Genomic DNA, 24835 nt, shown 5'->3' on the forward strand with positions numbered 1-24835 from the left:
TGCTGACCAGCTAGTCTCAACGGAAAGTCCAGAGTGATACTATTTTTTTTTAGAAACAAGGATTGGATGAAAATTTTGAGCTATATCTGTAACCAATAACTATTTGTCAATGGATTGTTTTATAAGTTAAAGTTTTAAAGAGGAGTGTGTGCGTATCTGTATTCAAAAGCAAAAGTTAAGAAAGGCATTCATTTATGGGTGGGTGAGTAATTGTCTGGTTCTACCAATTCCAGTGGGTTGGGTGGTGGCTAACCCATGGGCCGGATGGAATCAGTAGAGTTTTAATAATGAAATTGAATAATAGGAAAACACTTAGAACTCGAATAGTTAAACAATAACCTGAAGACTTTCTCAAATGAATAGATCAACGACTATGCCTAATTTTAGTTAGGAAAAAAGCATTGATTTCTTCAAGTTAAGTCTGTAATAGTTTTTCTTCGATCTGGTTTAGTTAGGTGAAGGATACTTTAGTCTCTTGACCTTGTTAGAAAATTCGTTAAGAAAATCAAAAAGGTGGAATCGTCCCCATTTTTTGGGCAAGGGAAATTTTCCCAGTTTCGGTTTCGGAATGACCACCAGATTAGTCTCGTGCTGCCTAAACATTCATGGGCGAGGCCCCGAGTGGCAAACCCTGCCCCGTGCAAGAGGAAGCTACTTCCGCTGCTACCAACCGGGAATTCGGTGCATGGAGGGGGCAAAGGGGTCTCACAGTTGGTATTAGAGCGCTGTAATAAACTTATGAAACAATAGCAAAAATTGCCTAAAATTTTAAAGTAAATCTGGGAAATAATGTTTTCACTTGCTAAGATTATGTTTGAAATGAATTCATAAATTGAAAACTCATAAATTAAACTGGATTTTTAGATGGATACCCCAAATCTATCTAGCATTCCTGGACTTTCCGAGAGTCACGATATGATCGCCTTTGCCTTTGAAAATCTCATCAACTCCTCTACAACCCAAGAAAGCAGAGTGAGACTCGCTCGTCACTTTGAGTATCTATACTTTCCTGATCCAATAGAGAGACGTCAACACATGTGGTTCTCTGGAGGGCGATGTATGTTAATGTCATACCAATCAGCGTCAAAGACTCAGGCAGAATATCTCGCTAGCCATGATCTTGATAAGGCTAGGAGTTATTCATTATGTCCAACTCTATAATCATTCACCCCAGAATTTTAGAATTTCTTGCCAAATTTTTATACCTCTGAGTCGCTTTATTCCTAGGAGCAGAATTACAGCACCATTATCAGTGATGAATCGTGTATATCATAGCATGTCTCCATCGCAGTATCGCCTTTTTATGTGTGCACGATTGAGGCAGTGACTTTTGGAGCCGAGACACTCTATGTATATATCAGAAACTTTTGATAATAAATGATGTTTTACAAAAGATTCCAAATTGAATTCGTGGTTGAGAATATTGGTTAATAAAATTATCAGAATGAATCTTGTTTTTAAGAATTAGGATGGAATAATTATTGTTTAAGAAATAAATCTCAAAAATTAAATAGTCATAAATCTGATGACAAAGTTAAGTTGACAAAAATCCCGTTTTGTCAGAATCACGAGGCACATGGCCCGTGCTAGGCAACCGGATCCTCTTACTGATGATGAAGAGTTAGATCCGGACGTTCGTAAAGCCCTGCACGGATCCCAGCCTAGTCCCTTCAAGGGTGAAGGGGAATAGTTAGGAGAAACAGTGGAAAAATGGATCGAGGCAATGGAAGAGTTCTTTGATGTAACCAGTTATAATGAGAGGAGCAAGATGGCTCTCGCATATTACAATAGCAGGCTATGCATTCCCAATGATGAGGGAACTAAGGGTCAAATTCTGAATGAAGCCCATGAAAGCCTTATAGCAGGACATCTAGGTTTTATCAAGACCTACATGTCTATAAAGAAAAGCTTCTTTTGGCGGCCTGGAGACTAAAAAAGGATGTACTTAATCATGTACGTCAATGCCTGGTATGTCAGAAAGTCAAAGTTGAGAGAGTAAAAACCTGGGAAGTTACATCCATCAGATGAAGTGGGAATGTATCAGTATAGATTTTATTACTGGACTGCCTTCAGTGCAATCAGGTTACAACTCCATCTTCGTGGTAGTTGATAGACTAACCAAAGTTGCCCATCTGATTCCAATAAAAGAAACCTACACTGCAGTGGATGTGGCCAGAGTGTTCCTCAAGGAAATCTTCAGATTACATGGCCTACCCAGGAGAATAGTAAGTGGTCGAGATCCCAAGTTCACATCAAGATTCTAGACTGCAGTTTTCAAAGCGAACTTTCTTGGATCTCAGCACAGCTTACCACCCTGAGACCGATGCTCAAACAGAAAGGGTGAACCAAGTCATCAAAGATATACTTTGGTCATGCTGTGGAGGGAACCCAAGAAGTGGCTAAGCTATCTGCACCTAGTCGAGTTTGCCTACAATGCCTCTTATCACCAAAGTATCGGGATGAGCCCTTTCAAAGCTCTGTATGGACAAGACTGCCTAACACCATTAACATGGTCCGACCCATTGATAAGGGTCGAGATGTCCAGACAGATGCTTGACGACATGAAGCAGCAGATGCAGTCAATCCGCAAAGATATAAAAGCTGCCCAGGATAGATAGAAGCAGTATACAGATAAGAAGAGGTCCGATAGAAAATTTGAAGAAGCAGATATGGTCTTCATTCGAGTATGGCCCAAAAAAAGTTCTCTATCTCTTGGGAAGTACAAGAAGTTATCCCCCAGATACTGTGGGCCATATCTGATTACAAAGAAAGTAGGTGACTTACCTGTGAACTTCTTCCGCCTCCTCATCTCAAAGTACATAATGTGTTTCATGTCAGCCTTCTTAGTATGTACCAAGCCCGAATCATGTGCTTAATGATATGAACTCTTATTTTCTTCAACCCAACGGCTGATGGAAATCCTTGATGTTCGAGAAAAGGTTCTCAAGAATAGAATTCTGAGAGAATTATTAGTCAAATGGAAGTTTTATCCTTTTGAATATGCCACCTAGGAGAAAGAAGCTGAACTGATGCAGGATTACCCCTAGTTTGCAAGATGAGGACATCTCGCATTTTTCAAGTGGGAGAGAATGTAAGATTCCTCCCCAGCCCCTCAAGATGTCCAGTATCTTCCCCTATAATCAATCCCCTTTTCCAGAATAATAAAAGATCTTGTTTCTACCTGTTTCGACCTAGAGAGAGAAAATATTCTAGAGAGAGGTAATTCAGTTTTTAGATATCTTTGGACCAAAAAATATCCTTTCTTCCTAAAATAAACTCCCCGAAACAGAAGTATAAAAAGAAATTCCTAAGGTGCATTAGAAATAAATTATAATCTGCTCAAAAGACCTTAGCCTAGGGTCCAGATTTTTGGAAATTTTTGGATTAAGGTTCTGAGGGACCAATAAGATTAATCCAAATGTAGGGAGGAGATAAATTGAAGAAATAAAGAAAAACCTCCCAAAAATGAGTAAATGTTCATATAAGATGAAGAGTGGACTAAGGACCAAAGAAAATAGTTAAAAATTTGATTTTTGACACCTCAGAGTGGGGATTCCCCCTCATGAAGGAGACGCCTTTTTTCTCATCATTACTCCCAATTTTAAATCAATAAAATGAGATATTTCATCTCTCCTCTCTCCTATTTCAAGTCTAGTTTTAAAAAGTAAGCTAAACTGACCCAAAAATGGTCAAAAATTGACCAAACTGATCTGGAAAATTCTAGAATCAGTTTGCTTGGTTTCAAGCTCACTTTTTCCTATAAATAGAAGCCTCCCCCTTTGTAAAAGCTTAATAGTGTTTATGCATTGTTACTCTACTCCTACCCAGAGCCAATTACATTGAATTTTCTTGATAATTCAATTGTTTTTTACTTAATCCTCTTCAAAGTAATTGGTCCAAACAAGAGTAATTGGCCACTCTTGATCCAAACAAGAGTAGAACCCTCAATCCCTCAAGCCAAAGGAGAGCTTACAAACTCCATGTAAGCTAAAATTTCTACTTTTTAATTTCAAATCTATGGTTTTCTGATTTCCTTGTTTTTTTATAGTTGATTAAACTGAATTCTGATGCTATGCCTTGATGAAAAGGCTACCCCCTTCTCTTCTTTACAATTCAACCTTTCTTTATCCTAAAATGAGTAACATATAAATTGATTAAACTTTTCTCATTTTTTACTCTCTTCAAATTGAAAATTGTGTAGATTAGAGTCCTTTGTATCTTATTGGGGTTAATTTAAATAGAAAATATTTAGAATGTTAAAAATTGAGAAATGGTCAGCCATACAAAGGAGGTTATGGCAAAATTTTCTTGAATTTGTGGAAAAGAAAGTTTATTTTTATGTTATTCTAAAAGAGTAATTCCCACCGTTTATGCATTCTAAAAGAAATATTCTTATTTACTCCATGTACATATTCACCTATGAATATGCATGGATATCACTGATATTAATTATTAAAATTAATTTCTATGCATAAAAAGATGCATAATGAAAATTTTTATTATAAAAGTGTTGTTTTCATTTAATTTAATCTCTATGCATAGAAAGATGCATAATGGAAATTGTTTTCATTATAAAAGTGTTATTTTCATTGAATATAATTTCTATGCATAGAAAGATGCATAATGGAAATTGTTTTATTATAAAAGTGTTATTTTCATTGAATTTAATTTCTATGCATAGAAAGATGTATAATGGAAAAAAATTTATTATAAAAGTGTATTTTCATTGAATTTAATTCTATGCATAGAAAGATGCATAATGGAAATTGTTTTATTATAAAAGTGTTATTTTCATTGAATTTAATTTCTATGCATAGAAAGATGCATAATGGAAATTGTTTTATTATAAAAGTGTTATTTTAATTGAATTTAATTTCTATGCATAGAAAGATGCATATTGGAAAAAAAATTATTATAAAAGTGTTATTTTTATTGAATTTAATTTCTATGCATTGAAAGATGCATAATGGAAATTTTTATTATAAAAGTGTTGTTTTCATTGAATTTAAAGTTTATGCATAGAAAGATGCATAAAGAAAATTTTATTATAAAAGCGTTATTCTTGTAAAATTGATTTTTATGCATAAATAGATGCATAAAGAAATTCTTTTTATTTTAAAAGTGTTATTCCTATTAAAATTGATTTTATGTATAAATAGATGCATAAAACGATTTTCTTTTATAAAAAATTGTTATTCCCATTGACATTGATTTTTATGCATAAATAGATGCATAAAGATTTTTTATATCAAAATTAGAATTATCTTTATTTCTATGTTTAATTTCTATGAGTATTTGATAAATGAATAAGTAAATACACTAAGAGAGAAATTTCTATCATTTTATATTCACTCGGATTGTAAAGAGAAAATTCAAGAAATCTATCGAAGTCAAAATATTCGGATAAATGATTAATTTATTCCTCATCAAAATTTGTGATTAATTTATAAATCAGTTAAGTGAATATTCAATGAATGAAATTCAGTAAAAAAGTAACTGAAATATCACCCCTTTTCGAGAAAGATAGTTCAGGAAATATCTTATCAGACTCAAACCCTGAAACAAACTATGACCAAGACCAAACTCTTTCGTCAATTTCGAGGAAAGAAGATGTGACCAGTTCAGGAAAATACACTCAAATCTCCCACCAAACCTAAAACTAACTTTGAGACCCTTTGAATTGATCTGTGGATCAAGGTTATAGAATTCGAGAAATTCTGTTATGGAATTCAGAATTACGATCATGAAGTTTTGGGGATACTGATTTAATGTGAGATCCCCGTTCCCATCGCGCAATGGATTCGGGGTGCTAGCAACGGAAGTAGCACATCTTGCGCGGGGCAGGGTCCCACACTCGGGGCCTCGCCACGGATATCCGGACAGGTGACTAATTCCTCGGTTCTTCCAAAATCGAACTCGAAAAAACTTTCCTTGCCTGGAAAAAAGCACAGGCGATTCCTCCAGGATAAAATTTTACTCTAACGTAGTCAAGGTCATTACTGACCAAACTGATCCGACCAAACCTAAAGTCACTTGGCCAGATCAAGGAAGAAACTTGCACTTGGACCATAGAGATCAACACTTTTTTCCTCATTGAGAGGCACAACCGCCATTGATTCTTTTCCATAGAACAATTTTTGACCGGGATTTACTTTATCTAACATACCATAACAAAATTGAGTCTCAGATTTAGGGATCCATCAGTGTAGCCTACAGTCCCATGGGTTAGCCAACCGCCCAACCACTGTAGTCATGGGATCCAATTTAGAATTTGGTTAGGTTTTGTCCCGAGTACCAGGGAAAAGAGTTCCCAGGCCCCCTAGCCGGATATTCAAGCAAATTTAACATTAGTCATGCCACTTACACACCTAATATGAAATTGCCTTTTTCACAGATTCAGCCATCTTTAAAACAATCATTTAACGAAACCATAGTATCACTGATCACAATCCTCCAAAATATCCGGTTGAATCTTAATTTCCAATCATTCCTTCATCGGAGTATCTATGACATCATTGGCAACCAAAACGCTCACCACTTGTCCACTCAGGGGCCTTTTCAATAGTTCCTAGCTCATAGTACCTAGCAATATAATCACTTATAAAATCAAGATGGAATCTCCGTTAAAGATCAACAAGATCAACCAACAGATCTATATAAAAGAGCCATGGACTCATCCGTTGAGGACCAACAAGGTCAATCAACCAGATCCATGCCCGGTTTCAGAAAACAACTCTTACTCCTTGTTCCAATATCTTCCATGACGCACATGTGGGTATCTTCGGCGACCCAGAGCCTGAGCACCGTATGGTCAGCACTCTCTAGGATCCTTCGCAGTTCACCTAGCACTTCACTCATAGGCCGCTTCCTTGGTCCCTCATCGACTGTACCGGAAGCTCACCATTTAAATCCAACCGAGGCTGGTCAAGACCTCGGTCGACCATGCTACGCGAGACATCCTCCGTTGACTCTCCGTCTCAGCTATTGCAACTTTAACAGCAGTTAGGTCTCCATGACCTTAACACAAGACGATCAAAATGCTTCCCCAGCATTCTTGACATAAAACAATCATTTACAAACAGGTCACAAATACAGTTTCTATAATGAACTCTCGTCTTTCCACATTATCCCTCATCAGTCCACATTACTTATTCCACATTCCATTCATATGTGTACTCATTCTCATTCAATCACATCATTTTCCATCTCATCATATCAGATTCATTCACATATCATTTATTCACATCCCAATTCACATCTCATCCATTCACTCATATCGACATCACATCATTTCACATACACATTCGCATTCATTATTCCACATACACATCCACATTCATACATCCACATATCCACTTCCACATCCGCATTCATACATACATATCCATATCCACATCCATACATCCACATCCACATTCATACATCCACATCCATACATCCATTTTCACATCCACATCCACATCTATACATCCATTTTCACATCCACATTCATACATCCATATCCACATCCACATTCATACATCCACATCCCCATTCACATTCATACATCCACTTCCACATCCACATCCACATCCATATTCATACATCTCCATTTTCACATCCACATTCATACACCCATATCCACATCCACATTCATACATCTACATCAACCCACATCAAACCACATCATCCATATATCAATCTACATTAATCTACATTATTCACACATCAAACCACATCATCCATTCATCCATCTACATTAATCCACATCATTCACACATCAAACCACATCATCCATACATCCATCCACATAAATCTACATCATTCACACATCAAACCTCATCATCCATTCATCCATCTACATCAATCCACATCATTCACACATCAAACCACATCATCCATATATCCATCCACATTAATCTACATATATCCATCCACATCAAACCACATCATCCATATATCCATCCACATTAATCTACATCATTCACACATCAAACCTCATTATCCATTCACATCTAATTCACATGCCATCATTCATTCACATCCCTTATCATTCATTCATATCACGATTCACATGCCATCACATTCCTTTACATCCTATACCATTCATTCACATCCTAATTCACAGGACATCACATCCATTCATCCAATTTCATTTATCTGATTCATATCACTTCCATCCATCCATTTACATCTATCTGATTCCTATCACATCTCATCACATCTATTTATAGAATGTAAGAGAATTCTAATTTTTTGATATAAAGATTCTTTACGCATCTAATTAGGCATAAAGACAACTTTAGTAGGAATAACACTTTTATTAAAATCCTTTTATGCATCTATTTAGGCATAAATTCAGTTTTAAGGAAAATAACACTTTCGAATTAAAAATAAACCTTTTATGCATTTTACTATGCATAAATTCCATTTTAATGAGAATAACACTTTCAAAATAAAAATAAATCTTTTATGCATCTTCCTATGCATAAATTCAATTTAAATGAGAATGACACTTTTGAATTAAAAATCAATCCTTTATGCATCTTCCTATGCATAAAATCAAAATTGATGAAAATAACTCTTTTGAACTAAAAATAGATTTCTTTATGCATCATTCTATGCATAAAATCAGAATTGATAAAAATAACTATTTTGAAATAAAAATAGATTTCTTTATGCATCTTTCTATGCATAAAATCAAAATTGATGAAAATAACTCTTTTGAAATAAAAATAGATTTCTTTATGCATCTTTCTATGCATAAAATCAAACTTGATGAGAATAACACTTTTGGATTAAAATAAATTCTTTATGCATCTTTAGTATGCATTTTTCTATACCTAGGATGAAAAATAACACTTTAAGAATACATATACGATGGAAATTACTAAAACTTATTTTACACAATTTTAGAAAATTTTGCCATAACCTCCTTTGTATGGCTGACCATTTTTCAATTTTTAACTCTCTAAAATTAATTAGAATTTCACCAAGATTATTTTAGTCATTCTAATGTAAACATTTTCTACTTATTTAAGAGAAACATTATGAAAAATTTGATTTTATCCAATAATCATTCATCTAGGATAAAGAATGATTGGATTTACTAAAGAAGAGACAGGAATGCCTTTTCAATGAGGCATATCATTATTCACTTTAAAGAAGACAAAAATCATAAAAATCATAAAATGAAATAGAAAAGAGAAGAATCTCCAACTTACAAGGAGAGTTTGAGAGCTTTCCTTTGGCTTGATGGTTTGAGGGATCTACTCTTGTTTGAAACAAGAGTGACCACCAATCTTTAGAAGAGGGAAAGGTCAAAAACTAATGAATTATGAGTAAATTCATAGTTTTTGGCTCTTGGGAGAAGCAGGGTAACAGTGCAAAAAACACTATTAAGATTCAACAAAGGGAAAGGCTTCTATTTATAGGAAAAAGTGAGTCTCTAACCAAGCAAACTAGTTCTAGAATTTTCCAGATCAGTTTGGTCAATTTTTTACCATTTTTAGGTCAGCTTAGCTCACTTTTTGGATCTAGTTGAAACAGGAGAGAGGAGAGATAAAAATATCTCATTATTTGGGAGTTTAAAACTCTTCCACACATGTGAAATAGGCACCTCCTTCATGAGGGGAATTCCCCCATACTAAGGTATCAAAAATGTATCATTTCTTCTAAATATCTCTCTTTTTTAACTATTAACCTTGTCCTTAGTCAACTCTTCATCTTATGTGAGTATTTAATCATTTTTGGGAGATTTTTCTTTTATTCTTTCATTTATCTTCTCCCTACATTAGGATAAATCTTATTGGTCCATAGGAACCTTAATTTAAAATTTCAAAAAAGTCTAGACCCCCAAGATAAGGCCTTTTGAATAGATTATAATTTATTTCGAATGCACCTTTTGAAAATCTTTTTGAACTTCTGTTTCGGGGAAACTTATTTAAATATGAAGAGATATTTTTCCATCCAAAAATATCCAGAATCTGAATAACCTCTCTCTAGAATATTTTCTCTCTCTAGGCCAAAACAGGTAGAAACAAGATCTTTTATATTTCTGAAGAGGGATTTGACTACAGGAGAAGATACTGGACATCCTGAGAGGCTAGGGAGGAATCTTACATTTAAGATATACTCATTGTATTCAAAAAAAATTAAACATAGAAACCTTGTTTTCTTAAAGGACTATCTTACACCAAAATGCTAGAGGGAGCATTTGGTATGTGTTTTTCTAAGGGAAGTTCGGTTGCAATAGTTGGCGAGGAGTGTTCAAAGGATAGCTCATGCGGCAAAGCTTACCCAGGTCTTGACCAGCCTCGATACGGTTAAAATGGTGTGCTTCCGATACGATGGACGAGGGCCGGCGAAGCGGTCCCTGAGTGAAGTGCCAAGACACCTAAGGAGGATCTTGGAGGATTCTGACCAGGTGATGCATGGGCTCACGGTGCCTAGGACACCCATGCGTATATCGTGGAAGATTGTATGATAGACAGATGATTATTGTAATCTGTTTTACTGGATCTTGTTTTGCTGACAAGCTAGTCTCAAACGAAGAGTCCAGAGTGATACTGTTTTTTTTTTAGAAACAAGGATTGGATGAAAATTTTGAGTTATGACATCTATAACTAATAACTATTTTTCAATGGATTGTTTTATAAGTTAAAGTTTTAAAGAGGAGTGTGTGCGTATCTGTATTCGAAAGCAAAAGTTAAGAAAGGCATTCAATTATGGGTGGGTGAGTAATTGTCTAGTTCTACCAATTCCAGTGGTTGGGTGGTGGCTAACCCATGGGCCAGATGGGGTTAGGTTGGAATCAGTAGAGTTTTAATAATGAAATTGAATAATAGGAATATGCTTAGAACTCGAATAGTTAAACAATAACCTGAAGACTTCCTCCTATGAATAGATCAACGGTTGTGCCTGATTTCAGTTAGGAAAAAAGAGTTGATTTCTTCAAGTTAAGTGTGTAATAGTTTTCCTTCTATCTGGTTTAGTCAAGTGAAGGATAGTTTAGTCTCTTGACCCCATTAGAAAATTCGTTATTAAGAAAATCAAAAAGGTGGAATCGTCCCCGTTTTTCAGGCAAGGGAAATTTTCTCGATTTTGGAATGACCACCAAATTAGTCTTGTGCCGGGACATTCGTGGGCAAGGCCCCGAGTGGAAATTTTCCCGGTTTTGGTTTTGGGAATGACCACCAAATTAGTCTCGTGCCGCCCGGACATTCGTGGGCGAGGCCCCGAGTGGAAACCCTGCCCCGTGCAAGAGGAAGCTACTTCGGCTGCTACCAACCGAGAATCCGGTGCACGGAGGGGGCAGAGGGGTCTCATAGGATCCATCTTAATACCATCATTGCTCACAATGTGACCCAAGTATTCCACTTCTTGTGACATAAAGGTGCACTTGCTTTGCAACTTGTGCTCTCTCAATACCTTCAACACTTTCTCCACATGCATCAAGTGCTCTTCCCTTGACTTGCCATACACAACAAGTATGTCATCAAAGAAGACCAAAAATGATTTGTAGAGGAATGGCTTCAAAACTTTTTTCATGAGAGCTTGAAATGTGGCCGAGGCATTTGATAATCCAAAAGGCATAACCATCCCATTGTCCTCTTCTTGACAAGTGAGTTCTAGCATGTAAACAAGACAAACTCTTCAACTCTCTCTTCATTTGCTTCATGGACACCAAGGTTAAAGTGTGGCTGCAAATTCCATCCAAGCATAGCTCTTTGCCTTCGTGCATAAACCACATTTTCATGTGCTTCAAATCCATTGAAAACTTGCCCAAAGTGTGCAACCAATCGCATCCAGGCACCACATCAATGGAACCCATGTCAAGCACAATCAAACGAGCATCATAGGCATAATTGGAAGACAAAGAAATCCTTGTTGTGCAACCCAACTCTTGCTCAGCTCATGCTGTCCATTTGCAACCTTCACTTTTAAAGGCTTGGTCATCTTTATTAGGCATAGTTTCAAAGAACTTATTGATTTAGAGTTCACAAAACTATGTGTACTCCCCGAATCAACAAGTATATGAATGGATCTACCCCAATCTTCCTCACAAGCCTCAAAGTATTGAAATCTTTATCCCACTTTAACTTCTTGTGAAATGGCACAAAGCATGGTTGTCCTTTCTTTTTCAAGTTTTCTTTTAACTTCTACCCAATCCTCTCCACCTGGATCAAATGGAAACTCTTGAGAAGGGTCAAGAGTAGGATCTTCTATCACCTAATTTGCACCATCTTGAAATTCAGCCTCATCCACATAATCCAATGGTGCCTCTTCATCTTCAACCGCCTCAAAGATCATGTTAGCTCTTACCTCCTTTGCCTTGCAAATCTTTGTATGCTCAGGACTCCATTTCTCATTGCAAAGGAAGCAAACCCCTTTCTTCCTCTTCTCCTCCATCTTCGCTTTGCCTTGAAGGGAAGAAGATTTAGCATCACTCTTGAGAGGAGGTTTAGCCATAGAACTACTCCATTTCACATTCCTTGGTTGTCCATACACACTAGGATATCATTGTATGGAAGTAGAAGTTGGAGTGAATCTTACACAAGGTACATAAGGTGTTGAAGAGGTAGCAGTTGGCCATTTTACTGCATTTGGGCTGAAATTAGATGGCTTAGTTGATCCCACATTCCATCTATTTGCAACACCCACCTTATACTTAGATTCAAAGACCTCCACATTATCATGGCATCTTGCAAAGTTTGAGGTCTTCGAGCCTTCACAACATCCGCTCCTCCAAGTGATGACTGCAATCCATGTATGTATTTCACCATTTTGTTGTACTCATTCATTCCTCCAACAAATGTGGAAAGCTTCCTAAATTGGTTACTATACTCCTTGACGGAACTTCCCTTTTGCTCCAAATCATACCATTGTCCCACCAATTTAGCCTGTTACAATGGAGATGTGAAGTTTTGAAACATGGCTTTCCTCCACTTATTTCTTAATGTGCTTTTATAAGCACAGCCTGTTGTTCATGCTCAAGGGGATGCACCTTCTTAGGATCTGGTCAATGCCCATCTTGTAAAGATAACTTGCCACCACCACCATAAATAACTTGCTCCGAAAGAGTCAGCTTCTTCCTTTGATCTCTGGACATGTACTCCGAAAAGGACAAGTTGGAGAGGAATTGCAGCATCTCATCATACCAGTTGGGTCTCTCTCCATACAAAATTAATAGCTGAGCATCTGGGAAGTCATCCTCCACCCCATCTAGATTTTCTCCTAACTCTAGTCTAGATAGTTCCTGGGGTGTGCTTAATAGTGAACGCAAACTCTTGTATCTAGCGGCTAATTTTCCTACCAGGTCTAGTTTGTTTACCAAGTACAAGAGTGCTTTTGTGATCCACATGAAATTCAAACACATTTCCTAACAGATAATGCCTAAATTTCTTGATCAAGTAGATCATCCCCAATGATTCTTTCTCTATGGTGGAGTAGTTCCTTTCTGGCTTTAATAGCCTTCTGCTTGTATAGTAGACCGATCAAAACGAGGCCTCTTATGCCTGCTGCATCAATGCACTTCCAATGGCAAAATCTGAAGCATCCACAAATACATGGAACACCATAGCAAAATTTGGATACTATTGAAGAACTGGTGCTAATGATAGTATCTATTTCATATTCCTAAAAGCCTTCGGACAAGATCATGACTAGACATACTCTGCATCTTTCACAGTCAGCAGACTGTACAAGGGTATTGCCAAATTTTCCAAGAACCTCATGAATCTGCTATGCCATTTGATTAGTCCCAGGAATCTAGCAAGTTCCTTGGCATTCTTGGGTGGCTACAGTTTCACAATAATCTCGACCTTAGCCGAATCTACTCTATGAGTCTTTCTATAGACACTATGTGCCCCAATAGAGATCCACTCGTGCACTTGGTTGGATTGAGGCTTAGTTGTTCTGAACTTCTCTAGGCACATCATGAGGTTCTTTATGTGGTCTTCTTTATTTACAAATACACTAAAATCATCCACAAAGACCCTCATGAAGGAGGTTAAATATTTATAGAGTATTTCTTAAAGCATCCTCCAAAACATGGCTGGAGAATTCTTTAGCTCAAAAGTCATCACATTGGAGAAGAGATCCCCCCATTCTATTACAAAGGCTATTTTTTCCTTGTCCTCCAGAGCCATCTGCACACCTGGTTGTATCCACTTAACCCATCCAAAAATGAGTATGCCTCATGTCTTACTACCGCATCCAGTTGAGAATCTATGAACGGTAATGGGAATGGATCCGATATGGTGGAGGCGTTCAGCTTGCGATAGTCTATATAGAATTTGAGCTTCCCATTCTTCTTTGGGACAATGACTTTGGGTGATAGCCATTTTGCTCTATCCCACTAGATAAATGAACCCCACTATTAATAACTTATCAATCTCCTCTTTGACGTTTTTGGCGTAGTTAGGGTTCATTCTATACCTACTCTGCTTGATAATAATTGCATCTTCTTTTAGGTTGATCTCGTGTTGGTAAAAGCTAGGATAAATTCCTTCATGTCAGAGTAGTTCCATGCAAACATGTCCTTGTAGGATTTTAATAGCTCCAACAGGAGTCTTCCTCTAAATTCTTGATTCAGTTTTGCAGTGACTATGAATTTTCTAGGCTCTTTCTCATCTCCTAGGTTTACTTCCTCAAGCTCATCTTCATGGACCCTGATGTTCTACCTCCTTAGTTGGTCTTCTTGCTACTTCAAAGCCATCATAGCCTTCTCTTGCTTGGTATGTAATTCTGTAATACTATCTTGAGTGTCTTCCTCATCTCCTTTGTACTTTCTTCATTTATGAGCACTTCAAGATGAGCGACTACCACCTCAAATAGTGATAGCAGATCTGGATTTTCTTTCAGGATCAACTCTTTCTCGTTGTCTTCTACCCTTCCAAGTAATCTAGGCCTTTTGCATGCAGTGGTCGGCGGCTAGCTAGATTCAACTTGTCTTTCCCTACAACCAAGATGCATACCTTTGTTATCCCCCTCCATATTGTAATCCTATCTGAGTCCCAGTTGTGCTTGATCCTTCCATTTCTAAGCCACGGTCGTCCCAATGACATGGGATATCTGAGTCATCATTAGAACTATGAACACGGTAGTGAACATGCATCCTGGCACTTCAATTTTTTCTCTCGTGATGATTCCAATTGGTTGGAATCTTCTTTGATTAGACATCTAGATCTAGAATGGAGCCGCCTACATATCCGTGATTCCTAGTTTTCTGGCCAGGTTGTCTGATATTATATTACTCCTAATTCTCCTTCTAGAATGACCCTTGACACTGTCTCCCCTCTTATCTTTATGGTCATCTCGAGAACGGATGTGTCACAGTCCTGGAGTGTTTCCACATTCCTGCACTCTATTGTTGGATTTTTTATTTCGTGCACAGGCATCTGCGCCAATCTTTCACTCGGAACTATGGCCTGGAGTAGCTTTTGCCTATAAATTGGGAACCAGATTCAACATTTGGTCCAATGTGATGTTCAGCTTCATCTTGTTGAGATCCTCCCATAGGTCATATTCCTCCACTGTATTATTGCTTGTTTTGTTGTCACTAGGCACATTCTCGCCTATGTACACTCTTCCTTCTTCCTTGTTTTCTTCTCTTTCTTTTTCTTGACCTTCCCTTGTTAGTTTTCGTATTTGGCCTTGCTTTGGATTTATTTCCATTTCCTTTCACATGATGCTTCCATTGCTCTGGGCTGTAATGGGCTCTAGTTGGTACTTCAGCATCCCTTCCTCAAATGTTTTATCCTTGCATAGTGGCTTCTTTCTTGCTACAATTTTCTCCCTCTTCTTGATCAAGCTTGTCCTATCTAGATTTTTGTCAGCATGCTCACTCGGTCTTTCCTCCATTGTCCGCACCATACCTTGTGCACTCTGCACCAACTTGGTGATTTTCTCTTGGACCATCTTTCTCGCTTTTTCTTTTCTGTTCCGGCTCAGAATTTTAGCTTGTCTCACCGTCTTGAGATGAGTCCTTGGGATCTTGTCACCGCCATCACCCTAGTGGCTTTTCCTATTATTTACCTGCCCACCATTGGTCCACTTTTACCATATTTACTATTGCATCAGTTCTTGTTGGGTTTGCCTCTTTTTGTAGCCTCGCCTCTTACAGTTCCTGGTGATGGCGTTGTAATATGGGGTAGTTATTTTATCTATGCCCTGGGGTACTACAGTAGAAGCATACTAGCGCAACTCCCCTCTGCCCAAATCTTCCACCTTCTCTTCCATATGGTCTATTGTTTTGAGGCTCTATGGTGACTTGGTTGATAGTTGGGACTTGTTGCCTGATTCTGCTGCCTTCCACCACTCTCGAATTCATGTTCTGAGTGTTGTAAAAACACAAGTCAATGGTGTGGTTACTCTTTCCACAAATAGCACATGGCTAATGCGCTTTTCAATTAGCACTCTTCCTTCATATTACCCTAATTTTTACATTTTCTACACCAGACGTTCGGTCTTGGTCTAGATCCTGTGTGTCCTCCGGCAATCTTGCAGCCTTCAGTTCTTAAACATCCACTACTTGCTTCCTGCCTTTCTTTTTTCGGGGCTTTTGCTCTTCAGCATCCGACTCTTGAACTGGAATCTGATTATGAGGTGTCCTCTCCAAAATCCGACTCAGAGGTTTCTTCCTCTTTCTTCTTTATTTTTTCCTTCCTTTTCTTTTAGGGATTTTTTCGTGTGTGCTTCAAGATCCCTTTAGCCTTGGTTTCTCCTACCACTACTTATTCAAAGGTGAGGGTTTCCAAATTATACGAGGCCACGGCCGTCTGGAGATTTTCCCTCATACCTCTCACGAACCACTAACTCAGTGTGGCTGGGGCAGGTTTGTTGGGCTAATCTAGATGCATTAGTATTGCTATTATGTCGCATAGTCCTCTGTTGACCTCTTCTTCTGAGTGAGCCTCTACAACTTCTCCAATACTTCTATGATGGTCTTATCTTTCCCAAATCTCTTCAGGAAGGCTTTCTTCAATTCTTCAAATGTCTAGAAGTGCTCCAGACCATATTGTGAATACCAGTTGGTAGCTTTGCCACCAAGAGTTGTGGCAAAGTACACTATCTTTTGCGAAAATGGAGCTCAAGTGGCCAATAATGTGGTCTCAAAGGCAAAGATACGAGCATATGGGTCCTCCTCACCCTTTCCCCTGAACTTTGGGTATTTGAGAGACATCCTTTCCACAACTACCAATTATTTTTCTTCTTGGTCTTCTTGCCTCTTGTTTTGAAGCTCCTTGTGCTCTCTCTCTTGGTTTCTCATAGGTTCCTGATTTTGCAGATCTTGCTGGTGAGCGGAATCCCTTCTGGAAGTCTTCTTAGACCTTCACTCCCTATAACGGCTTTGGATTGTCCTATAGTGGTACCACGTTGCTCTATTTGAGCTCTCTTGATTCTCCATGCACTACCCATTGCACTCCTATGACTCCCTCATGAACATACCCCACACAACTACGCATGCACTCCCTTTCTTGATCTACCCCAACTAGCTTTTCTATTAGAACTAGCCATGCAAAACTAACCTTAGAACTAGCCTCTACCTTTGTACTTCCCTTCTTGGCATACCAACTCCTTGGCAGGATTGCCAAAAGTGTCGGATTCTCGTTAAGGTGGCCAGCACTTACATGGTCCAGATCACCTATAGTAGGCTCCAGAAGAGCACCAACTAATGTATCTGTGCCAAATGCAATAAGCCAATGTTAGAACGTTGAGCTACCTGTCTACCTAAGCTTGGGGAGTTAATCGTGACTGCAAATAGGTTAGTTCCTCGGCCTATCATAATTATGGATAGGAGTCTGCGTCTAGATAGGAATGCACTTAGCACAGAATGGATGTAGAATAGATAGAGCTATGAAGAGTAGAAAACATACAAGATAGAGATTAACCCCTGGGTCATTCTTTAGTAACAGCTTAAACAATACAATGCAATGCCTTAGCAAAAGCTCAACTCATAAACTCCACACCTAACTATCTCTCTAGTTCCTTATCATCTAATCCACAAATATCTCGATAGTCCCCCTTTGCTGCTTACATCCATCTCGGTACTACCTGTTTCCAAGAAACAATTACAAGTTTTTTACAAAAACAAGAAGGCTCAAACCATAATTTGTTATACAACGGGTCAGTCTGGGAGGTGGCAATGTGGGCGACAGCCAAACGGGTTGGTTGGCTACCAACACTTTGGATTTGATAATTATTCTTGATAGAGAATTTATTCAAGTCTCTATAATCAATGCACATTCAAAAGGTACCATCCTTAGCATAGGAGATGCAAAAGGAGATTGACTTAGGTCCCAGCTCATCTTTCCCCACCTTTGACAATCTATATGGAGGCTTGTTCACAGGCCTAGTATTAGACTCAAGCTCTATCCCATGATCAGTATCCCTTTTAGACGGCAAACACTTGGGAATTTGAAATGCATCCTTGTATTCCTTTAACAATTTATCCATCCCTTTGTGTGTAACTTTGCTCTCTTCCACATTGTTCTCATCCTTGCAAAGCTATAATACATAGACATACCACATGGTTTTCCTGTAATGTTATCACCTTACCATGTATAAAATCCATATAACCTTGCTGAAAATTCATGGTAATAGCACTACATGTAGAGAGCCAATCACACCCCAAAATGATGTCAATAGGGCCCATGTCAAGTATTAGTAAATCAGCTTTACATGTGTACTCTTGTGAGAGCTCCAAGTCGACATTGCAACACACCATTGTACAATCCATTCTAGCCCCATTTTCCACTTAAACCTCTTGTAAATTTGCCAGAGAAGTGGGTTGTAATTTGAGACTGCACATTATCAGATTAGGTCTCCGGGACCTCATTCACAAGGCGGTCAAAATGCTTCCCGAGCATTCTTGACATAAAACAGTCATTTAAAAGCAGGTCATAAATACAGTTTCTATAACGAACTCTCGTCTTTCCACATTGTACCACATCAATCCACATTATTTAAATCACATCCATTTCATATGTATTCCCATTCTCATCGAATCACATCATTTTCATCTCATCACATCTTTCCTCATTTATCCTCATCAGATCTCATCCACTCGCATCTACCCATCTCCACATCTCATCACCTGACATCACATGACATTCACATCTCAATTCACATGACATTACATCTCATTTATTCACATCACATTCATTCATATCCCATCACTTTCATTCTCATCATCATCCCATCACTTTCATTCTCATCATCATCCCATCACATACAGTCTACCCACATAACATCTAATCACATCTATCCACATCATATCTCATTCATACACATCTCATCTCATTCATCCGAATCCATCCAATGGTTCACCTATACGACTACCCACATCTATTCATACATTCATATCTATCACTTCACATCCACATATATTCATGTCACATCACATCTCTTTTCATCACATCACATTCTTTCACATACACATCCACATCACATTCTTTCACATACACATCCACATCCATTCTTTCACATACATCCACATCCATCCCATATCATTCATTTACATCCTGATTCACATGACATCACATCTCATCCATTCATTCACATCTATCTGATTCACATCACATCTCATCACATCTATTCACCTCACATCTCATCACCTCTATTCACATCACATCCATCCATCCATTCATTCACATCATCTGATTCACATCACATCTACTCACCTCACATCTCATCACCTCTATTCACATCACATCCATCTATCACATCTCATCACATCTCATCACCTCTATTCGCATCACATCCATCCATCCATTCATTCACATCTATCTGATTCACATCACATCTCATCACATCTATTCACCTCACATCATATCACCTCTATTCACATCACATCCATCCATCCATTCATTCACATCCATCTGATTCACATCACATCTCATCACATCTTTTCACCTCACATCTCATCACCTCTATTCACATCTATTTCATAGAATTTAAACATAGAATTTAAGAGAATTCTAATTTTGATATAAAGATTCTTTATGCATCTATTTATGCATAAAAATAAACTTCAATGGGAATAACACTTTTATAAAAATCCTTTTATGCATCTATTTATGCATAAAAATCAACTTTAATGAGAATAACACTTTTGAAATAAAAATTAATTCCTTTATGCATCTTTCTATGCATAAAATCAAATTTAATAAAAATAACACTTTTGAAATAAAAATAAATCCTTTATGCATCTTTCTATGCATAAAATCAATTTTAATGAGAATAACACTTTTGAAATAAAAATAAATTCTTTATGCATCTTTCTATGCATAAAATCAATTTTAATGAGAATAACACTTTTGAAATAAAAATAATTCCTTTGTGCATCTTTCTATGCATAAAAGCAATTTTAATAAGAATAACACTTTTGAAATAAAAATAAATCCTTTATGCATCTTTCTATGCATAAAATCAATTTTAATAAAAATAACACTTTTATAATAAAAAAATTTCGATTATGCATCTTTCTATGCATTGAAATTAAATTTAATAAAAATAACACTTTTATAATTAAAAAATTCCATTATGCATCTTTCTATGCATAGAAATTAAATTTAATGGAAATAACACTTTTATAATAAAACAATTTCCATTATGCATCTTTCTATGCATAAAAATCAATTTTAATAATTAATATCAGTGATATCCATGCATATTCATAGGTGAATATGTACATGAAGTAATAAGAATATTTCTTTTAGAATGCACAAACAGTGGGAATTACTCTTTTGGAATAACATAAAAACAAACTATGCATAGAAATTAAATTTAATGAAAGTAACACTTTTATAATAAAACAATGTCCATTATGCATCTTTCTATGCAGAGAAATCAATTTTAATAATTAATATCAGTGATATCCATGCACATTCATAGGTGAATATGTACATGGAGTAATTAGAATATTTCTTTTAGAATGCACAAACGGTGGGAATTACTCTTTTGGAATAACATAAAAAAAACTTTCTTTTCCACAAAATTCTGAAAAATTTTACCATAACCTCCTTTGTATGGCTGACCATTTCTCATTTTTATCATTCTAATTTCAACTTAAATTAACCTGATCTAGATGTATAGGACTCTAATCTACTCAATTTTCAGAATTCAAGAGAGTAAACAATAAGAAAAGTTTAATTAATCATTTAACTAATCTTTCTAGGATTAAGAAAGGTTGAATTGTAAAGAAGAGAAGGGGGTGGCCTTTTCCTCAAAGGCATAGCATTTGAATTTAATTCAAGCAACTATAAAATAAGAAAATCAAGAAAACCATAAATTTAAAATTTAAAAAGTAAGAAAATTTAGCTTACATGGAGTTGTAAGCTTTCCTTTGGCTTGAGGGATTGAGGGTTCTACTCTTGTTTGAAGCAAGAGTGGCCACCAATTTCTTTGGAGAGGATTAGGCCAAAAACAATTGAATTATTAAGAAATTCAATGTTAAATGGCTCATGACAGGATCAGAGTAACAGTGCATAAACACCATTAAGCTTTTACAAAGAGGAAGGCTTCTATTTATAGGAAAAAGTGAGCCTCTAACCAATCAAACTGATTCTAGAATTTTTCAAATCAGTTTGGTCAATTTTTGACCATTTTTAGGTCAGTTTAGCTTACTTTTTGGATCTAGTTGAAACAGGAGAGAGGAGAGATGAAAATATCTCATTATTTTTGAGTTGAAAACTCCTCCACACATGTGAAATAGGTGCCTCCTTCATGGGGGGAGATCCACACACTGAGGTATCAAAAATGCATCATTTCCTGTAAATATCTCTTAATTTTTAACTAATAAACCTTGTACTCAGTTGACTCTTCATCTTATGTGAGCATTTACTCATTTTTGGAAGTTTTTCTTTTATTCTTCAATTTATCTCCTCCCTATATTTGTATTAATCTTATTGGTCCATAGAAACCTTAATTGGACCATAATCTGAAAATTTTTGAAAATATGGACCCTTAGGCTAAGGTCCTTTTACCTACTTTCAATTAATTCCAATTGCACATTGGAAAGTTCTTTTTGAATTTCTGTTTCAGGGGAAACCATTTTAGACACTAGGAAGATTTTTATATCAAAAAATATCTCAATTTTGAATTACCTCCATCTAGACATTTTCTCTCTCCATGCCAAAATAGATAGAAACAAGATCTGTTATTATTCTGAAAAGGGGATTGATTACAGACATCTTGAGGGGCTGGGGAGGAATCTTACACCAAGTCTCACACCAAACATGTAAGATACCTCTTATAAGGTACTTTTTGATATAACAATCTAGAGAGAGAAATATCTGTGAATGCAATAAAAACTTTAGAAATGAAAAATTTTAAAGATTCTCTTGAATATTTTAAAAGTGTGTAACCTATAATTTGCAATATTGAGCCTTAGAACCCTAGAATTTAAGATTATCATTCACCAAACGTGTAAGATACCTCTTATAAGGTACTTGTTGATAACGTGTAAGATACCTCTTATAAGGTACTTGTTGATAACGTGTAAGATACCTCTTATAAGGTACTTGTTGATAACAATCTAGAGAGAGAAATATCTGTGAACACAATAATAATTTTAGAAATGAAAAAATTTAAAGATTCTCTTGAGTATTTTAAAAGTGTGTGTAACCTTTAATTTGTAATATTGAGCCTTAGAACCTCAGAAGTTAAGATTATGCACATCACTGTGCCAAAGGGTAGCATAAATTATGAACATTATTGTGTTAGGTGGTAGCATAGACTATAACACAAATTTTAAAGATTCTCCTAAGTATTTAAAAAGTGTATGTAACCTTTAATTTATGATATTGAACCTCAAAAATTAAGATTATGCACATTATTGTGCCAAGTGGCAGCATAAATTATGCACATTATTGTGCTTGGTGGTAGCATAGGCTATACCACAAATTTTACAGATTATCTTGAGTATTTAAAAAGTGTGTATGACCTTTAATTTGCAGTATTGAGTCTTAGAACCTCAGAAGTTAAGATTATGCACATTATTGTGCCAAGTGGTAGCATAGACTATACCACAAATTTCTAGAGAGAGAAAGTCTAAAGGTAGAGGAATAAAATATTTATACACATAATAATAAATTTTTAAATGCTAGGTACACGTAAAAACCTTTGGTAGAAAATTTAATACATTAAGATACTGCACATGTGTATATTTAGTGCACATTATACCTGCACATGTACATATTTAGCATATATTGCACAGTAAAATAAATCAAACTAAGTTTTAAAGTGTACATTATACCTGTACATGTGCATATTTAGCGTATATTGCACAATAAAATAAATCAAACTAAGGTTTAAAGTGTATAAGGAAAATAATAATAATAATTTTAACATGGGAAAATTAACTCCTCTAAGGTCCTAAATCCATGTGTAAGACCAGGGATAAAGGTGGAAATAAATGGATTCATAAAATAATTAAACTAGAGCCTTGGAGAAGTGCACAAATTAAATTAATATGAAGGGCTAAGGGCTAAGGTTCATTAAATTAAAAGGGCTAAGGTTTATTAAATTAAAAAGTTTTAGATCAAAGGCTAAGGCTTAGGCTAAAAGGATGAGGTTCTATTAATAAAGGTAAGGCTTAGGATAAAAGAATAAGGTTCTATTAATAAAGGTAAGGCTTAGGCTAAAAGGATCATGCTCTAATAAAAAAGGGACTTCAAAATTAGAGCATAGGGACCCGTGTGCACATATTTGACCCTTTTTTATCAAAAATAAAGGGACCAAGGCTAAAACAATTAGGATAAGGATGAAAAAGGAGAAAACAAAGGTAATTATAGATGAGAAAAGTGTCGAGCACTCCAAGAATTAGATAAAAAGGGTTATACTTACTATAAAAGCATGCTAAAAATACATGTATGTCCCAAGCTTTTAGGGAAATCATAGGAGGGAACTTGGGCTCAAAAATATGCCCCTGCACCCTCTTTTCCGCCATGCCTCCTTTTGAGAAGAGGTGAGAGTGATTTTTCTATCAATTCAAGTCCCTTTTTGCTATAAGGCAAGTATCAAGTGGTACACTTGCAACTGGAGCTTCCCTTTTTGCATAGTACAAGCAGTTTTGGTATTTATGTGTGCACTTCTCCCCACAGAAAAATTTGTGGATTTCTCTTGGTACTTGAGCTCTCCTTCACCCCAACTTGGCTACTACATGTTATCAAATAGCCACTACTCAATGTTAGTCCCCACTTGTGAATTTAAATTTTTGAATAATCTCTCTTACATGAAGAATACCTTGTACATGTGCTATGGTAAATTTTAAATTTGAATTTTTTGTCATGATTATATACCTATTTTATCTATATATTAAATTTTATGAATTAACAGTAAATAGGATTATTCAATCCTTTAGCCTTAGAACAACTTTTATCCTTTCTATTTATCAAATTAGCCCTTAGTGTTGAGATATCGAGCTCATCTAGTGAGGTGGTGGACACTGATGACCCGCCTAGGGGATAGGCCCCACACTTACACCACTGACATGGTTGGTGAGATCATGGGTGATATGCGGCCACTGGGATGACAGGTTGTGTGAGAGCCATTCTAGAGACTGGCATAGTTATAGCGTCAGCTCATTTAGTTGGGTTCACACTATAGAGAACCCTAGTATGTATTTGGTTGAGTACCTTTTCATATGGTGTGTACTCTTATCCTTGTATATGGTGTGTTGAGTGTTGAGTGAAGAAGAAGATGATTTTCAGCCTCTCACCTTGTGTGTTCTCTTTTAGGGTTTTGTGAGTGTATACTCTTATCCTTGTATATGGTGTGTTGAGTGTTGAGTGAAGAAGAAGATGATTTTCAGCCTCTCACCTTGTGTGTTCTCTTTTAGGGTTTTGTGAGT

The sequence above is a fragment of the Cibotium barometz genome, chromosome 8 (assembly GCF_041138505.1).
Source record: "Cibotium barometz isolate CiBa-2024 chromosome 8, ASM4113850v1, whole genome shotgun sequence".
Lineage (NCBI taxonomy): Eukaryota > Viridiplantae > Streptophyta > Polypodiopsida > Cyatheales > Cibotiaceae > Cibotium > Cibotium barometz.